The following is a 20,394-nucleotide window of genomic DNA, read 5'->3' on the forward strand; positions in this document are numbered from 1 at the left end:
AATAAGAAAGTCCAAGGGATACAGTAAACCAGAAGTGAAGCATCGGAATCTAAAACTGGACTCACAGGAGAGGTTCAAATCATAGAAAGTTAGAGTGTCACTCCTCTCGTACTTAAGTCGGTATTGTGCCATTTGTATTAAACTCGGATGCAATTTCTCTGTTTCATCGACAATAAGAAAGTCCAAGGCATACAGTAAACCAGAAGTGAAGCACCGGAATCTAAAACTCGCCTCACAGGAGAGGTACAAATCATAGAAAGTGAGAGTGTCAGTCCTCTTGTACTTAAGTCGTAATTGTGCCATTTGTATTAAATTCGGATGCAATTTCTGTGTTTCATCGTTAATAAGAAGGTCCAAGGGATACAGTATACCTGAAGTGAAGCATCGGAATGTAAAACTGGACTCACAGGAGAGGTTCAAATCATAGAAAGTTAGAGTGTCTGTCCTCTTGTACTTACGTCGGCATTGTGCCTTTTGTATTAACTTCGGATGCAAACTCTGTGTTTCATCGTCAATAAGAAGGTCCAAGGGATACAGTAAACCTGAAGTGAAGCATCGGAATCTAAACCTGGACCTACAGGAGAGGTTGAAATCATAGAAGGTTAGAGTGTCAGTCCTGTTGAACTTAAGTCGGCATTGTGCTTTTTGAATTTAATTCCGATGCAATTTCTGTGTTTCATCGTCAATAAGAAGGTCCAAGGGATACAGTAAACCTGAAGTGAAGCATCGGAATCTAAAACTGGACTCACAGGAGAGGTTCAAATCATAGAAAGTGGGAGTGTCTGTCCTCTTGCACTTATGTTGGCATTGTGCTTTTGAAATTAATTCCGAAGCAATATCTGTGTTTCATCGTCAATAAGAAGGTGCAAGGTATACAGTAATCCTGAAGTGAAGCATCGGAATCTAAAACTGGACTTACAGGAGAGGTTCAAATCATAGAAAGTGAGAGTGTCAGTCCTCTTGTACTTAAGACGGCATTGTGCCTTTTGTATTAAATTCGTATGCAATTTCTGTGTTTCATCGTCAATAAGAAGGTCCAAGGGATACAGTAAACCTGAAGTGAAGCATCAGAATCTAAAACTGGACTCACAGGAGAGGTTCAAATCATAGAAAGTTAGAGGGTCTGTCCCCTTTGACTTAAGTCGGCATTGTGCCTTTTGTATTAAATTCCGATGCAATTTCTGTGTTACATCGTCAATCAGAAGGTGCAAGTAATACAGAAAACCCGAAGTGAAGCTTTGGAATATAAAACTGGACTCACAGGAGGGATTCAAATCATAGAAAGTGAGAATGTCAGCCCTCTTGTACTTAAGTCGGCATTGTGCCATCTGTATTAAATTCGGATGCAATTTCTGTGTTTCATCGTCAATAAGAAGGTCCAAGATATAATGTAAACCTGAAGTGAAGCATCGGAATCTAAAACTGGACTCACAGGAGAGGTACAAATCATAGAAAGTGAGAGTGTCAGTCCTCTTGTACTTAAGTCGACATTGTGCCATTTGTACTAAACTCGGATGCAATTTCTGTGTTTCATCGTTAGTAAGAAGGTCCAAGGGATACAGTATACCTGAAGTGAAGCATCGGAATCTAAAACTGGACTCACAGGAGAGGTTCAAATCATAGAAACTTAGAGTGTCAGGCCTCTTTTACTTACGTCGGCATTGTGGCTTCTGTATTATATTCCGATGCAATTTCTATGTTTCATCGTCAATAAGAAGGTGCAAGGTACACAGTAAACCTGAAGTGAAGCATCGGTATTTAAAACTGGACTCACAGGAGAGGTTCAAATCATAGAAAGTTAGAGTGTCACTCCTCTTGTACTTAAGTCGGTATTGTGCCTTTAGTATTTAATTCGGATGCAATTTCTGTGTTTAATCGTCATTAAGAAGGTCCAAGGGATACAGTAAACCTGAAGTGAAGCATCGGAATCTAAAACTGACCTCACACGCGAGGTTCGAATCATAGAAAGTGAGAGTGTCAGTCCTCTTGTACTTAAGTCGGCATTGTGCGATTTGTATTAAATTCGGAAGCAAGTTTTGTGTTTCATCCTCAATAAGAGTGTCCAAGGGGTAAAGTAAACCTGAAGTGAAGCATCGGAATCTAAAACTGGACTCACAGGAGAGGTTCAAATCATAGAAAGTGAGAGTGTCAGTCCTCTTGTACTTAAGTCGGCATTGTTGTATTTGTATTAAATTCGGATGCAATTTCTGTGATTCATCGTCAATAAGAAGGTCCAAGGGATACAGTAAACCTTAAGTGAAGCATCAGAATCTAAAACTGGACTCACAGGAGAGGTTCAAATCATAGAAAGTTAGAGTGTCTGTCCTCTTGTACTTACGTCGGCATTGTGCCTTTTGTATTAAATTCGGATGCAAACTCTGTGTTTCATCGTCAATAAGAAGGTCCAAGGGATACAGTAAACCTGAAGTGAAGCATCGGAATCTAAAACTGGAACTACAGGAGAGGTTGAAATCATAGAAAGTTAGAGTGTCAGGCCTCTTTTACTTTCGTCGGCATTGTGGCTTTTGTATTAAATTCCGATGCAATTTCTATGTTTCATCGTCAATAAGAAGGTGCAAGGTATACAGTAAACCTGAAGTGAAGCATCGGAATCTAAAACTGGACTCACAGGACAGGTTCAAATCATAGAAAGTGAGAGTGTCTGTCCTCTTTTACTTAAGTACGCATTGTGCCTTTTGAGTTTAAATCCGATGCAATTTCTGTCTTTCATCGTCAATAAGAAGGTCCAAGGGATACACAAAACCTGAAGTGAAGCATCGGAATCTAAAACTGGACTCACATGACAGGTTCAAATCATAGAAAGTTAGAGTGTCTGTCCTCTTGTACTTACGTCGGCATTGTGCCTTTTGTATTAACTTCGGATGCAAACTCTGTGTTTCATCGTCAATAAGAAGGTCCAAGGGATACAGTAAACCTGAAGTGAAGCATCGGAATCTAAAACTGGACCTACAGGAGAGGTTGAAATCATAGAAGGTTAGAGTGTCAGTCCTGTTGTACTTATGTCGGCATTGTGCTTTTTCATCGTCAATAAGAAGGTCCAAGGGATACAGTAAACCTGAAGTGAAGCATCGGAATCTAAAACTGGACTCACAGGAGAGGTTCAAATCATAGAAAGTGAGAGTGTCTGTCCTCTTGCACTTATGTAGGCATTGTGCTTTTGAATTTAATTCCGATGCAATATCTGTGTTTCATCGTCAATAAGAAGGTGTAAGGTATACAGTAATCCTGAAGTGAAGCATCGGAATCTAAAACTGGACTTACAGGAGAGGTTCAAATCATAGAAAGTGAGAGTGTCAGTCCTCTTGTACTTAAGACGGCATTGTGCCTTTTGTATTAAATTCGTATGCAATTTCTGTGTTTCATCGTCAATAAGAAGGTCCAAGGGATACTGTAAACCTGAAGTGAAGCATCAGAATCTAAAACTGGACTCACAGGAGAGGTTCAAATCATAGAAAGTAAGAGAGTCTGTCCTCTTTGACTTAAGTCGGCATTGTGCCTTTTGTATTAAATTCCGATGCAATTTCTGTGTTATATCGTCAATCAGAAGGTGCAAGTAATACAGAAAACCCGAAGTGAAGCTTCGGAATCTAAAACTGGACTCACAGGAGGGATTCAAATCATAGAAAGTGAGAGTGTCAGCCCTCTTGTACTTAAGTCGGCATTGTGCCATCTGTATTAAATTCGGATGCAATTTCTGTGTTTCATCGTCAATAAGAAGGTCCAAGATATAATGTAAACCTGAAGTGAAGCATCGGAATCTAAAACTGGACTCACAGGAGAGGTTCAAATCATAGAAAGTTAGAATGTCAGTCCTCTTGTACTTAAGTCGGCATTGTGCCTTTTGTATTACATTCGGATACAATTTCTGTTTCTCATCGTCAATAAGAAGGTGCAAGGTACACAGGAAACCTGAAGTGAAGCATCGGAATCTAAAACTGGACTCACAGGAGAGGTTCAAATCATAGAAACTTAGAGTGTCAGGCCTCTTTTACTTACGTCGGCATTGTGGCTTCTGTATTAAATTCCGATGCAATTTCTATGTTTCATCGTCAATAAGAAGGTGCAAGGTACACAGTAAACCTGAAGTGAAGCATCGATATTTAAAACTGGACTCACAGGAGATGTTCAAATCATAGAAAGTTAGAGTGTCACTCCTCTTGTACTTAAGTCGGTATTGTGCCTTTAGTATTTAATTCGGTTGCAATTTCTGTGTTTAATCGTCAATAAGAAGGTCCAAGGGATACAGTAAACCTGAAGTGAAGCATTGAAATCTAAAACTGACCTCACACGCGAGGTTCGAATCATAGAAAGTGAGAGTGTCAGTCCTCTTGTACTTAAGTCGGTATTGTGCGATTTGTATTAAATTCGGAAGCAATTTCTGTGTTTCATCCTCAATAAGAGTGTCCAAGGGGTAAAGTAAACCTGAAGTTAAGCATCGGAATCTAAAACTGGAACTACAGGAGAGGTTGAAATCATAGATGGTTAGAGTGTCAGTCCTGTTGTACTTAAGTCGGAATTGTGCCTTTTGAATTTAATTCCGATGCTATTTCTGTGTTTCATCGTCAATAAGAAGGTCCAAGGGATACAGTAAACCTGAAGTGAAGCATCGGAATCTAAAACTGGACTCACAGGAGCGGTTCAAATCATAGAAAGTGAGAGTGTCTGTCCTCTTGCACTTAAGTAGGCATTGTGCTTTTGAATTTAATTCCGATGCAATATCTGTGGTTCATCGTCAATAAGAAGGTGCAAGGTATACAATAACCCTGAAGTGAAGCATCGGAATCTAAAACTGGACTTACAGGAGAGGTTCAAATCATAGAAAGTGAGAGTGTCAGTCCTCTTGTACTTAAGACGGCATTGTGCCTTATGTATTAAATTCGTATGCAATTTCTGTGTTTCATCGTCAATAAGAGGAACCAAGGGATACAGTAAACCTGAAGTGAAGCATCAGAATCTAAAACTGGACTCACAGGAGAGGTTCAAATCATAGAAAGTTAGAGGGTCTGTCCTCTTTTACTTAAGTCGGCATTGTGCTTTTTGTATTAAATTCCGATGCAATTTCTGTGTTACATCGTCAATCAGAAGGTGCAAGTTATACAGAAAACGCGAAGTGAAGCTTCGGAATCTAAAACTGGACTCAGAGGAGGAATTCAAATCATAGAAAGTGAGAGTGTCAGCCCTCTTGTACTTAAGTCGGCTTTGTGCCATTTGTATTAAATTCGGATGCAATTTCTGTGTTTCATCGTTAATAAGAAGGTCCAAGATATAATGTAAACCTGAAGTGAAGCATCGGAATCTAAAAGTGGACTCACAGGAGAGGTTCAAATCATAGAAAGTTAGAGTGTCAGTCCTCTTGTAATTAAGTCGGCATTGTGCCTTTTGAATTTAATTCCGATGCAATTCCTGTGTTTCATCGTCAATAAGAAGGTGCAAGGTATACAGTAAACCTGAAGTGAAGCATCGGAATCTAAAACTGGACTCACAGGAGAAGTACAAATCATAGAAAGTGAGAGTGTCAGTCCTCTTGTACTTAAGTCGATATTGTGCCATTTGTATTAAATTCGGATGCAATTTCTGTGTTTCATCGTTAATAAGAAGGTCCAAGGGATACAGTATACCTGAAGTGAAGCATCGGAATCTAAAACTGGACTCACAGGAGAGGTTCAAATCATAGTAAGTTAGAGTGTCAGGCCTCTTTTACTTACGTCGGCATTGTGGCTTTTGTATTAAATTATGATGCAATTTCAATGTTGCATCGTCAATAAGAAAGTGCAAGGTATACAGTAAACCTGAAGTGAAGCATCGGTATTTATAACTGGACTCACAGGAGAGGTTCAAATCATAGAAAGTTAGAGTGTCAGTCCTCTTGTACTTAAGTCGGCATTGTGCCTTTTGTATTAAATTCGGATACAATTTCTGTTTTTCATCGTCAATAAGAAGGTGCAAGGTACACAGGAAACCTGAAGTGAAGCATCGGAATCTAAAACTGGACTCACAGGAGAGGTACAAATCATAGAAAGTGAGAGTGTCAGTCCTCGTGTACTTAAGTCGACATTGTGCCATTTGCACTAAACTCGGATGCAATTTCTGTGTTTCATCGTTTGTAAGAAGGTCCAAGGGATACAGTATACCTGAAGTGAAGCATCGGAATCTAAAACTGGACTCACAGTAGAGGTTCAAATCATAGAAACTTAGAGTGTCAGGCCTCTTTTACTTACGTCGGCATTGTGGCTTCTGTATTAAATTCCGATGCAATTTCTATGTTTCATCGTCAATAAGAAGGTGCAAGGTACACAGTAAACCTGAAGTGAAGCATCGGTATTTAAAACTGGACTCACAGGAGATGTTCAAATCATAGAAAGTTAGAGTGTCACTCCTCTTGTACTTAAGTCGGTATTGTGCCTTTAGTATTTAATTCGGATGCAATCTCTGTGTTTAATCGTCATTAAGAAGGTCCAAGGGATACAGTAAACCTGAAGTGAAGCATCGGAATCTAAAACTGACCTCACACGCGAGGTTCGAATCATAGAAAGTGAGAGTGTCAGTCCACTTGTACTTAAGTCGGTATTGTGCGATTTGTATTAAATTCGGAAGCAATTTCTGTGTTTCATCCTCAATAAGAGTGTCCAAGGGGTAAAGTAAACCTGAAGTGAAGCATCGGAATCTAAAACTGGACTCACAGGAGAGGTTCAAATCATAGAAAGTGAGAGTGTCAGTCCTCTTGTACTTAAGTCGGCATTGTTGCATTTGTATTAAATTCGGATGCAATTTCTGTGATTCATCGTCAATAAGAAGGTCCAAGGGATACAGTAAACCTGAAGTGAAGCATCGGAATCTAAAACTGGACTCACAGGAGAGGTTCAAATCATAGAAAGTTAGAGTGTCTGTCCTCTTGTACTTACGTCGGCATTGTGCCTTTTGTATTAACTTCGGATGCAAAATCTGTGTTTCATCGTCAATAAGAAGGTCCAAGGGATACAGTAAACCTGAAGTGAAGCATCGGAATCTAAAACTGGTTCTACAGGAGAGGTTGAAATCATAGAAGGTTAGAGTGTCAGTCCTGTTGTACTTAAGTCGGCATTGTGCCTTTTGAATTTAATTCCGATGCAATTTCTGTGTTTCATCGTCAATAAGAAGGTCCAAGGGATACAGTAAACCTGAAGTGAAGCATCGGAATCTAAAACTGGACTCACAGGAGAGGTTCAAATCATAGAAAGTGAGAGTGTCTGTCCTCTTGCACTTAAGTAGGCATTGTGCTTTTGAATTTAATTCCGATGCAATATCTGTGTTTCATCGTCAATAAAAAGGTGCAAGGTATACAGTAACCCTGAAGTGAAGCATCGGAATCTAAAACTGGACTTACAGGAGAGGTTCAAATCATAGAAAGTGAGAGTGTCAGTCCTCTTGTACTTAAGACGGCATTGTGCCTTTAGTATAAAATTCGGATGCAATTTCTGTGTTTAATCGTCAATAAGAAGGTCCAAGGGATACAGTAAACCTGAAGTGAAGCATCGGAATCTAAAACTGACCTCACACGAGAGGTTCGAATCATAGAAAGTGAGAGTGTCAGTCCTCTTGTACTTAAGTCGGCATTGTGCGATTTGTATTAAATTCGGAAGCAATTTCTGTGTTTCATCCTCAATAAGAGTGTCCAAGGGGTAAAGTAAACCTGATGTTAAGCATCGGAATCTAAAACTGGACTCACAGGAGAGGTTCACATCATAGAAAGTGAGAGTGTCAGTCCTCTTGTACTTAAGTCGGCATTGTTCCATTTGTATTAAATTCGGATGCAATTTCTGTGATTCATCGTCAATAAGAAGGTCCAACGGATACAGTAAACCTGAAGTGAAGCATATGGAATCTAAAACTGGAACTACAGGAGAGGTTGAAATCATAGATGGTTAGAGTGTCAGTCCTGTTGTACTTAAGTTGGCATTGTGCCTTTTGAATTTTATTCCGATGCAATATCTGTGTTTCATCGTCAATAAGAAGGTCCAAGGGATACAGTAAACCTGAAGTGAAGCATCGGAATCTAAAACTGGACTCACAGGAGCGGTTCAAATCATAGAAAGTGAGAGTGTCTGTCCTCTTGCACTAAAGTAGGCATTGTGCTTTTATATTTAATTCCGATGCAATATCTGTGTTTCATCGTCAATAAGAAGGTGCAAGGTATACAGTAACCCTGAAGGGAAGCATCGGAATCTAAAACTGGACTTACAGGAGAGGTTCAAATCATAGAAAGTGAGAGTGTCAGTCCTCTTGTACTTAAGACGGCATTGTGCCTTATGTATTAAATTCGTATGCAATTTCTGTGTTTCATCGTCAATAAGAGGGTCCAAAGGATACAGTAAACCTGAAGTGAAGCATCAGAATCTAAAACTGGACTCACAGGAGAGGTTCCAATCATAGAAAGTGAGAGTGTCTGTCCTCTTGCACTTAAGTAGGCATTGTGCTTTTGAATTTAATTCCGATGCAATATCTGTGTTTCATCGTCAATAAAAAGGTGCAATTTATACAGAAAACCCGAAGTGAAGCTTCGGAATCTAAAACTGGACTCACAGGAGGGATTCAAATCATAGAAAGTGAGAGTGTCAGCCCTCTTGTACTTAAGTCGGCATTGTATCATTTGTATTAAATTCGTATGCAATTTCTGTGTTTCATCGTCAATAAGAAGGTCCAACATATAAAGTAAACCTGAAGTGAAGCATCGGAATCTAAAACTGGACTCACAGGAGAGGTTCAAATCATAGAAAGTTAGAATGTCAGTCCTCTTGTACTTAAGTCGGCAATGAGCCTTTTGTATTAAATTCGGATACAATTTCTGTTTTTCATCGTCAATAAGAAGGTGCAAGGTGTACAGGAATCCTGAAGTGAAGCATCGGAATCTAAAACTGGACTCACAGGAGAGGTACAAATCATAGAAAGTGAGAGTGTCAGTCCTCTTGTACTTAAGTCGACATTGTGCCATTTGTATTAAATTCGTATGCAATTTCTGTGTTTCATCGTTAATAAGAAGGTCCAAGGGATACAGTATACCGGAAGTGAAGCATCGGAATCTAAAACTGGACTCACAGGAGAGGTTCAAATCATAGAAAGTTAGAGTGTCAGGCCTCTTTTACTTACGTCGGCATTGTGGCTTTTGTATTAAATTCCGATGCAATTTCTATGTTTCATCGTCAATAAGAAGGTGAAGGTATACAGTAAACCTGAAGTGAAGCATCGGAATCTAAAACTGGACTCACAGGACAGGTTCAAATCATAGAAAGTGAGAGTGTCTGTCCTCTTTTACTTAAGTAGGCATTGTGCCTTTTGAGTTAAAATCCGATGCAATTTCTGTGTTTCATCGTCAATAAGAAGGTCCAAGGGATACACTAAACCTGAAGTGAAGCATCGGAATCTAAAACTGGACTCACATGAGAGGTTCAAATCATAGAAAGTTAGAGTGTCTGTCCTCTTGTACTTACGTCGGTATTGTGCCTTTTGTATTAATTTCGGATGCAAACTCTGTGTTTCATCGTCAATAAGAAGATCCAAGGGATACAGTAAACCTGAAGTGAAGCATCGGAATCTAAAACTGGACCTACAGGAGAGGTTGAAATCATAGAAGGTTAGAGTGTCTGTCCTGTTGTACTTAAGTCGGCATTGTGCCTTTTGAATTTAATTCCGATGCAATTTCTGTGTTTCATCGTCAATAAGAAGGTCCAAGGGATACAGTAAACCTGAAGTGAAACATCGGAATCTAAAACTGGACTCACAGGAGAGGTTCAAATCATAGAAAGTTAGAGTGTCTGTCCTCTTTTACTTAAGTCGGCATTGTGCTTTTTGTATTAAATTCCGATGCAATTTCTGTGTTACATCGTCAATCAGAAGGTGCAAGTTATACAGAAAACCCGAAGTGAAGCTTCGGAATCTAATACTGGACTCACAGGAAGGATTCAAATCATAGAAAGTGAGAGTGTCAGCCCTCTTGTACTTAAGTCGGCATTGTGCCATTTGTATTAAAGTCGGATGCAATTTCTGTGTTTCATCGTCAATAAGAAGGTCCAAGATGTAAAGTAAACCTGAAGTGAAGCATCGGAATCTAAAACTGGACTCACAGGAGAGGTTCAAATCATAGAAAGTTAGAATGTCAGTCCTCTTGTACTTAAGTCGGCATTGTGCTTTTTGTATTAAATTCGGATACAATTTCTGTTTTTCATCGTCAATAAGAAGGTGCAAGGTATACAGGAAACCTGAAGTGAAGCATCGGAATCTAAAACTGGACTCACAGGAGAGGTACAAATCATGGAAAGTGAGAGTGTCAGTCCTCTTGTACTTAAGTCGACATTGTGCCATTTGTATTTAATTCGGATGCAATTTCCGTGTGTCATCTTTAATAAGAAGGTCCAAGGGATACAGTATACCTGAAGTGAAGCATCAGAATCTAAAACTGGACTCAAAGGAGAGGTTCAAATCATAGAAAGTTAGAGTGTCAGGCCTCTTTTACTTACGTCGGCATTGTGGCTTTTGTATTAAATTATGATGCAATTTCTATGTTTCATCGTCAATAAGAAGGTGCAAGGTATACAGTAAACCTGAAGTGAAGCATCGGTATTTATAACTGGACTCACAGGAGATGTTCAAATCATAGAAAGTTAGAGTGTCAGTCCTCTTGTACTTAAGTCGGCATTGTGCCATTTGTATTAAATTCGGATGCAATTCCTGTGTTTCATAGTCAATAAGAAGGTCCAAGGGATACACTAAACCTGAAGTGAAACATCGGAATCTAAAACTGGACTCACAGGAGAGGCACAAATCATAGAAAGTGAGAGTGTCAGTCCTCTTGTACGTAAGTCGTAATTGTGCCATTTGTATTAAATTCGGATGCAATTTCTGTGTTTCGTCGTTATTAAGAAGGTCCAAGGGATACAGTATACCTGAAGTGAAGCATCGGAATCTAAAACTGGACTCACAGAAGAGGTTCAAATCATAGAAAGTTAGAGTGTCAGGCCTCTTTTACTTACGTCGGCATTGTGGCTTTTGTATTAAATTCCGATGCAATTTCTGTGTTTCATCGACAATAAGAAGAACCAAGGGATACAGTAAACCTGAAGTGAAGCATCAGAATCTAAAACTGGACTCACAGGAGAGGTTCAAATCAAAGAAAGTTTGAGGGTCTGTCCTCTTTGACTTAAGTCGGCATTGTGCCTTTTGTATTAAATTCCGATGCAATTTCTGTGTTACATCGTCAATCAGAAGGTGCAAGTTATACAGAAAACCCGAAGTGAAGATTCGGAATCTAAAACAGGACTCACAGGAGGGATTCAAATCATAGAAAGTGAGGGTGTCAGCCCACTTGTACTTAAGTCGGCATTGTGCCATCTGTATTAAATTCGGATGCAATTTCTGTGTTTCATCGTCAATAAGAAGGTCTAAGATATAATGTAAACCTGAAGTGAAGCATCGGAATCTAAAACTGGACTCACAGGAGAGGTTCAAATCATAGAAAGTTAGAATGTCAGTCCCCTTGTACTTAAGTCGGCATAGTGCCTTTTGTATTAAATTCGGATACAATTTCTGTTTTTCATCGTCAATAAGAAGGTGCAAGGTACACAGGAAACCTGAAGTGAAGCATCAGAATCTAAAACTGGACTCACAGGAGAGGTACAAATCATAGAAAGTGAGAGTGTCAGTCCTCTTGTACTTAAGTCGACATTGTGCCATTTGTATTAAATTCGGATGCAATTTCTGTGTTTCATCGTTAATAAGAAGGTCCAAGGGATACAGTATACCTGAAGTGAAGCATCGGAATCTAAAACTGGACTCACAGGAGAGGTTCAAATCGTAGAAAGTTAGAGTGTCACGCCTCTTTTACTTACGTCGGCATTGTGGTTTCTGTATTAAATTCCGATGCAATTTCTATGTTTCATCGTCAATAAGAAGGTGCAAAGTACACAGTGAACCTGAAGTGAAGCATCGGTATTTAAAACTGGACTCACAGGAGAGGTTCAAATCATAGAGAGTTAGAGTGTCACTCCTCTTGTACTTAAGTCGGTATTGTGCCTTTAGTATTAAATTCGGATGCAATTTCTGTGTTTAATCGTCAATAAGAAGGTCCAAGGTATACAGTAAACCTGAAGTGAAGCATCCGAATGTAAAACTGGACTCACCGGAGAGGTTCAAATCATAGAAAGTGAGAGTGTCTGTCCTCTTGTACTTACGTCGGCATTGTGCCTTTTGTATTATATTGGGATGCAAACTCTGTGTTTCATCGTCAATAAGAAGGTCCAAGGGATACAGTAAACCTGAAGTGAAGCATCGGAATCTAGAACTGGACCTACAGGAGTGGTTGAAATCATAGAAGATTAGAGTGTCAGTCCTGTTGTACTTAAGTCGGCATTGTTCCTTTTGAATTTAATTCCGATGCAATTTCTGTGTTTCATCGTCAATAAGAAGGTCCAAGGGATACAGTAAACCTGAAGTGAAGCATCGGAATCTAAAACTGGACTCACAGGAGCGGTTCAAATCTTAGAAAGCGAGAGTGTCTGTCCTCTTGCACTTAAGTAGGCATCGTGCTTTTGAATTTAATTCCGATGCAATATCTGTGTTTCATCGTCAATAAGAAGGTGCAAGGTATACAGTAAACCTGAAGTGAAGCATCGGAATCTAAAACTGGACTTACAGGAGAGGTTCAAATCATAGAAAGTGAGAGTGTCAGTCCTCTTGTACTTAAGACGGCATTGTGCCTTATGTATTAAATTCATATGCAATTTCTGTGTTTCATCGTCAATAAGAGGAACCAAGGGATACAGTAAACCTGAAGTGAAGCATCAGAATCTAAAACTGGACTCACAGGAGAGGTTCAAATCATAGAAAGTTAGAGGGTCTGTCCTCTTTTACTTAAGTCGGCATTGTGCCTTTTGTATTTATTCCGATGCAATTTCTGTGTTACATCGTCAATCAGAAGGTGCAAGTTATACAGAAAACCCGAAGTGAAGCTTCGGAATCTAAAACTGGACTCACAGGAGGGATTCAAATCATAGAAAGTGAGAGTGTCAGCCCTCTTGTACTTAAGTCGGCATTGTGCCATTTGCATTAAATTCGGATGCAATTTCTGTGTTTCATCGTCAATAAGAGGGTCCAAGATATAAAGTAAACCTGAAGTGAAGCATTGGAATCTAAAACTGGACTCACAGGAGAGGTTCAAATCATAGAAAGTTAGAATGTCAGTCCTCTTGTACTTAAGTCGGTATTGTGCCTTTTGTATTAAATTCTGATGCAATTTCTGTGTTTCATCGTTAATAAGAAGGTCCAAGGGATACAGTAAACCTGAAGTGAAGCATCGGAATCTAAAACTGGACTTACAGGAGAGGTACAAATCATAGAAAGTGAGAGTGTCAGTCCTCTTGTACTTAAGTCGACATTGTGCCATTTGTATTAAATTCGGATGCAATTTCTGTGTTTCATCGTTAATAAGAAGGTCCAAGGGATACAGTTTACCTGAAGTGAAGCATGGGAATCTAAAACTGGACTCACAGGAGAGGTTCAAAGCATAGAAAGTTAGAGTGTCAGGCCTCTTTTACTTACGTCGGCATTGTGGCTTTTGTATTAAATTATGATGCAATTTCTATGTTTCTTCGTCAATAAGAAGGTGTTAGGTATACAGTAAACCTGAAGTGAAGCATCGGTATTTAAAACTGGACTCACAGGAGAGGTTCAAATCATAGAAAGTTAGAGTGTCAGTCCTCTTGTACTTAAGTCGGCATTGTGCCATTTGTATTAAATTCGGATGCAATTCCTGTGTTTCATAGTCAATAAGAAGGTCCAAGGGATACATTAAACCTGAAGAGAAACATCGGAATCTAAAACTGGACTCACAGGAGAGGTTCAAATCATAGAAAGTTAGAGTGTCACTCCTCTTGTACTTAAGTCGGTATTGTGCCTTTTGTATTAAATTCTGATGCAATTTCTGTGTTTTATCGTCAATAAGAGGGACCAAATGATACAGTGAACCTAAAGTGAAGCATCGGAATCTAAAACTGACTCACAGGAGAGGTTCGAATCATAGAAAGTGAGAGTGTCAGTCCTCTTGTACTTAAGTCGGCATTGTGCCATTTGTATTATATTCGGATGCAATTTATGTGTTTCATCGTCAATAAGAAGGTCCAAGGGATACAGTAAACCTTAAGTGATGCATCGGAATCTAAAACTGGACTCACAGGAGAGGTTCAAATCATAGAAAGTGAGAGTGTCAGTCCTCTTGTACTTAAGTCGGCATTGTGCCATTTGTATTATATTCGGATGCAATTTATGTGTTTCATCGCCAATAAGAAGGTCCAAGGGATACAGTAAACCTGAAGTGTAGCATCAGAATCTAAAACTGGACTCACAGGAGAGGTTCAAATCATAGAAAGTTAGAGGGTCTGTCCTCTTTTACTTAAGTCGGCATTGTGCCTTTTGTATTAAATTCCGATGCAATTTCTGTGTTACATCGTCAATCAGAAGGTGCAAGTTATACAGAAAACCCGAAGTGAAGCTTCGGAATCTAAAACTGGACTCACAGGAGGGATTCAAATCATAGAAAGTGAGAGTGTCAGCCCTCTTGTACTTAAGTCTGCATTGTGCCATTTGCATTAAATTCGGATGCAATTTCTGTGTTTCATCGTCAATAAGGAGGTCCAAGATATAAAGTAAACCTGAAGTGAAGCATTGGAATCTAAAACTGGACTCACAGGAGAGGTTCAAATCATAGAAAGTTAGAATGTCAGTCCTCTTGTACTTAAGTCGGCATTGTGCCTTTTGTATTAAATTCGGATACAATTTCTGTTTTTCATCGTCAATAAGAAGGTGCAAGGTATACAGGAAACCTGAAGTGAAGCATCGGAATCTAAAACTGGACTCACAGGAGAGGTACAAATCATAGAAAGTGAGAGTGTCAGTCCTCTTGTACTTAAGTCGACATTGTGCCATTTGTATTAAATTCGGATGCAATTTCTGTGTTTCATCGTCAATAAGAAGGTCCAAGATATAAAGTAAACCTGAAGTGAAGCATTGGAATCTAAAACTGGACTCACAGGAGAGGTTCAAATCATAGAAAGTTAGAGTGTCAGGCCTCTTTTACTTACGTCGGCATTGTGGCTTTTGTATTAAATTATGATGCAATTTCTATGTTTCATCGTCAATAAGAAGGTGCAAGGTATACAGTAAACCTGAAGTGAAGCATCGGTATTTAAAACTGGACTCACAGGAGAGGTTCAAATCATAGAAAGTTAGAGTGTCTGTCCTCTTGTACTTACGTCGGTATTGTGCCTTTTGTATTAATTTCGGATGCAAACTCTGTGTTTCATCGTCAATAAGAAGGTCCAAGGGATACAGTAAACCTGAAGTGAAGCATCGGAATCTAAAACTGGACCTACAGGAGAGGTTGAAATCATAGAAGGTTAGAGTGTCAGTCCTGTTGTACTTAAGTCGGCATTGTGCCTTTTGAATTTAATTCCGATGCAATTTCTGTGTTTCATCGTCAATAAGAAGGTCCAAGGGAAACAGTAAACCTGAAGTGAAACATCGGAATCTAAAACTGGACTCACAGGAGAGGTTCAAATCATAGAAAGTTAGAGGGTCTGTCCTCTTTTACTTAAGTCGGCATTGTGCTTTTTGTATTAAATTCCGATGCAATTTCTGTGTTACATCGTCAATCAGAAGGTGCAAGTTATACAGAAAACCCGAAGTGAAGCTTCGGAATCTAATACTGGACTCACAGGAAGGATTCAAATCATAGAAAGTGAGAGTGTCAGCCCTCTTGTACTTAAGTCGGCATTGTGCCATTTGTATTAAATTCGGATGCAATTTCTGTGTTTCATCGTCAATAAGAAGGTCCAAGATATAAAGTAAACCTGAAGTGAAGCATCGGAATCTAAAACTGGACTCACAGGAGAGGTTCAAATCATAGAAAGTTAGAGTGTCAGGCCTCTTTTACTTACGTCGGCATTGTGGCTTTTGTATTAAATTATGATGCAATTTCTATGTTTCATCGTCAATAAGAAGGTGCAAGGTATACAGTAAACCTGAAGTGAAGCATCGGTATTTATAACTGGACTCACAGGAGAGGTTCAAATCATAGAAAGTTAGAGTGTCAGTCCTCTTGTACTTAAGTCGGCATTGTGCCATTTGTATTAAATTCGGATGCAATTCCTGTGTTTCATAGTCAATAAGAAGGTCCAAGGGATACACTAAACCTGAAGTGAAACATCGGAATCTAAAACTGGACTCACAGGAGAGGTACAAATCATAGAAAGTGAGAGTGTCAGTCCTCTTGTACGTAAGTCGTAATTGTGCCATTTGTATTAAATTCGGATGCAATTTCTGTGTTTCGTCGTTATTAAGAAGGTCCAAGGGATACAGTATACCTGAAGTGAAGCATCGGACTCTAAAACTGGACTCACAGGAGAGGTTCAAATCATAGAAAGTTAGAGTGTCAGGTCTCTTTTACTTACGTCGGCATTGTGGCTTTTGTATTAAATTCCGATGCAATTTCTGTGTTTCATCGTCAATAAGAAGAACCAAGGGATACAGTAAACCTGAAGTGAAGCATCAGAATCTAAAACTGGACTCACAGGAGAGGTTCAAATCATAGAAAGTTTGAGGGTCTGTCCTCTTTGACTTAAGTCGGCATTGTGCCTTTTGTATTAAATTCCGATGCAATTTCTGTGTTACATCGTCAATCAGAAGGTGCAAGTTATACAGAAAACCCGAAGTGAAGATTCGGAATCTAAAACAGGACTCACAGGAGGGATTCAAATCATAGAAAGTGAGAGTGTCAGCCCTCTTGTACTTAAGTCGGCATTGTGCCATCTGTATTAAATTCGGATGCAATTTCTGTGTTTCATCGTCAATAAGAAGGTCCAAGATATAATGTAAACCTGAAGTGAAGCATCGGAATCTAAAACTGGACTCACAGGAGAGGTTCAAATCATAGAAAGTTAGAATGTCAGTCCTCTTGTACTTAAGTCGGCATAGTGCCTTTTGTATTAAATTCGGATACAATTTCTGTTTTTCATCGTCAATAAGAAGGTGCAAGGTACACAGGAAACCTGAAGTGAAGCATCGGAATCTAAAACTGGACTCACAGGAGAGGTACAAATCATAGAAAGTGAGAGTGTCAGTCCTCTTGTACTTAAGTCGACATTGTGCCATTTGTATTAAATTCGGATGCAATTTCTGTGTTTCATCGTTAATAAGAAGGTCCAAGGGATACAGTATACCTGAAGTGAAGCATCGGAATCTAAAACTGGACTCACAGGAGAGGTTCAAATCGTAGAAAGTTAGAGTGTCAGGCCTCTTTTACTTACGTCGGCATTGTGGCTTCTGTATTAAATTCCGATGCAATTTCTATGTTTCATCGTCAATAAGAAGGTGCAAGGTACACAGTGAACCTGAAGTGAAGCATCGGTATTTAAAACTGGACTCACAGGATAGGTTCAAATCATAGTAAGTTAGACTGTCACTCCTCTTGTACTTAAGTCGGTATTGTGCATTTAGTATTAAATTCGGATGCAATTTCTGTGTTTAATCGTCAATAAGAAGGTCCAAGGGATACAGTAAACCTGAAGTGAAGCATCGGAATCTTAAAACTGACCTCACACGAGAGGTTCGAATCATAGAAAGTGAGAGTGTCAGTCCTCTTGTACTTAAGTCGGCATTGTGCGATTTGTATTAAATTCGGATGCAATTTCTGTGTTTAATCGTCAATAAGAAGGTCCTAGGGATACAGTAAACCTGAAGTGAAGCATCCGAATCTAAAACTGGACTCACCGGAGAGGTTCAAATCATAGAAAGTTAGAGTGTCTGTCCTCTTGTACTTACGTCGGCATTGTGCCTTTTGTATTATATTGGGATGCAAACTCTGTGTTTCATCGTCAATAAGAAGGTCCAAGGGATACAGTAAACCTGAAGTGAAGCATCGGAATCTAAAACTGGACTCACAGGAGCGGTTCAAATCTTAGAAAGTGAGAGTGTCTGTCCTCTTGCACTTAAGTAGGCATTGTGCTTTTGAATTTAATTCCGATGCAATATCTGTGTTTCATCGTCAATAAGAAGGTGCAAGGTATACAGTAAACCTGAAGTGAAGCATCGGAATCTAAAACTGGACTTACAGGAGAGGTTCAAATCATAGAAAGTGAGAGTGTCAGTCCTCTTGTACTTAAGACGGCATTGTTCCTTATGTATTAAATTCATATGCAAATTCTGTGTTTCATCGTCAATAAGAGGAACCAAGGGATACAGTAAACCTGAAGTGAAGCATCAGAATCTAAAACTGGACTCACAGGAGAGGTTCAAATCATAGAAAGTGAGAGTGTCAGTCTTTTTGTACTTAAGTCGGCATTGTGCCATTTGTATTAAATTCGGATGCAATTCCTGTGTTTCATAGTCAATAAGAAGGTCCAAGGGATACATTAAACCTGAAGTGAAACATCGGAATCTAAAACTGGACTCACAGGGGAGGTTCAAATCATAGAAAGTGAGAGTGTCAGTCCTCTTGTACTTAAGTCGGCATTGTGCCATTTGTATTATATTCGGATGCAATTTATGTGTTTCATCGTCAATAAGAAGGTCCAAGGGATACAGTAAACCTTAAGTGATGCATCGGAATCTAAAACTGGACTCACAGGAGAGGTTCAAATCATAGAAAGTGAGAGTGTCAGTCCTCTTGTACTTAAGTAGGCATTGTGCCATTTGTATTAAATTCGGTCGCAATATCTGTGTTTCATCGTCAATAAAAAGGTCCAAGATATACAGTAAACCTGAAGTGAAGCATCAGAATCTAAAACTGGACTCACAGGAGAAGTTCAAATCATAGAAAGTTTGTGTGTCACTCCTCTTGTACTTAAGTCGGAATTGTGCCATTTGTAATAAACTCGGATGCAATTTCTGTGTTTCATCGTCAATTAGAAAGTCCAAGGGATACAGTAAACCAGAAGTGAAGCATCGGAATCTAAAACTGGACTCTCTGGAGAGGTTCAAATCATAGATAGTTTGAATGTCACTCCTCTTGTAATTAAGTCGGTATTGTGCCTTTTGTATTAAATTCGGATGCAATTTCTTTGCTTTATCGTCAATAAGAAGGCCCAAGGGATACAGTAAACCTGAAGTGAAGCATCGGAATCTAAAACTGACCTCACAGAAGAGGTTCGAATCATAGAAAGTGAGAGTGTCAGTCCTCTTGTACTTAAGTCGGCATTGTGCTATTTGTATTAAATTCGGATGCAAATTCTGTGTTTCATCCTCAATAAGAGTGTCCAAGGGATAAAGTAATTCTGAAGTGAAGCATAGGAATCTAAAATGGACTCACAGGAGAGGTTTAAATCATAGAAAGTGGGAGTGTCAGTCCTCCTGTACTTAAGTCGGCATTGTGCCATTTGTATTAAATTCGGATGCAATTTCTGTGTTTCATCGTCATTAAGATGGTCCAAGGGATAAAGTAAATCTGAAGTAAAGCATCGGAATCTAAAAGTGGACTCACAGGAGAGGTTCAAATCATAGAAAGTGAGAGTGTCAGTCCTCTTGTACTTAAGTCGGCAGTGTGCCATTTGTATTAAGTTCCGATGCAATTTCTGTGTTTCATCGTCAATAAGAAGGTCCAAGGGATACAGTAAAACTGAAGTGAAGCATCGGAATCTAAAACTGGACTCACTGGAGAGGTTCAAATCATAGAAAGTTAGAGTGTCAGTCCTCTTGTACTTAAGTCGGCATTGTGCCTTTTGAATTTAATTCCGATGCAATTCCTGTGGTTCATCGTCAATAAGAAGGTGCAAGGTATACAGTAAACCTGAAGTGAAGCATCGGAATCTGAATCTGGACTCACAGGGGAGGTTCAAATTATAGAAAGAGAGAGTATCAGTCCTCTTGTACTTAAGTCGCCACTGAGCCTTTTGTATTAAATTCGGATGCAATTTCTGTGTTTCATCGTCAATAAGAAGGTCCAAGGGATACAGTAAACCTGAAGTGAAGCATCGGAATCTAAAACTGGACTCACAGGAGCGGTTCAAATCATTGAAAGTTAGAGTGTAAGTCCTCTTGTACTTAAGTCGGCATTGTGCCTTTTATATTAAATTCGGATGCAAACTCTGTGTTTCATCGTCATTGAGAAGGTCCAAGGGATACAGTAAACATGAAGTGAAGCATCGGAATCTAAAACTGGACTCACAGGAGAGGTTCAAACATAGAAAGTGAGATTGTCAGTCCTCTTGTACTTAAGTCGGCATTATGGCATTTGTATTAAATTCGGAATCAATTTCTGTGTTTCATCGTCAATAAGAAGGTCCAAGGAATACAGTAGACCTTAAGTGAATCATCGGAATCTAAAACTAGACTCACAGGAGAGGTTCAAATCATAGA

Source organism: Schistocerca serialis, chromosome 8 (genome assembly GCF_023864345.2).
Source record: "Schistocerca serialis cubense isolate TAMUIC-IGC-003099 chromosome 8, iqSchSeri2.2, whole genome shotgun sequence".
NCBI lineage: Eukaryota > Metazoa > Arthropoda > Insecta > Orthoptera > Acrididae > Schistocerca > Schistocerca serialis.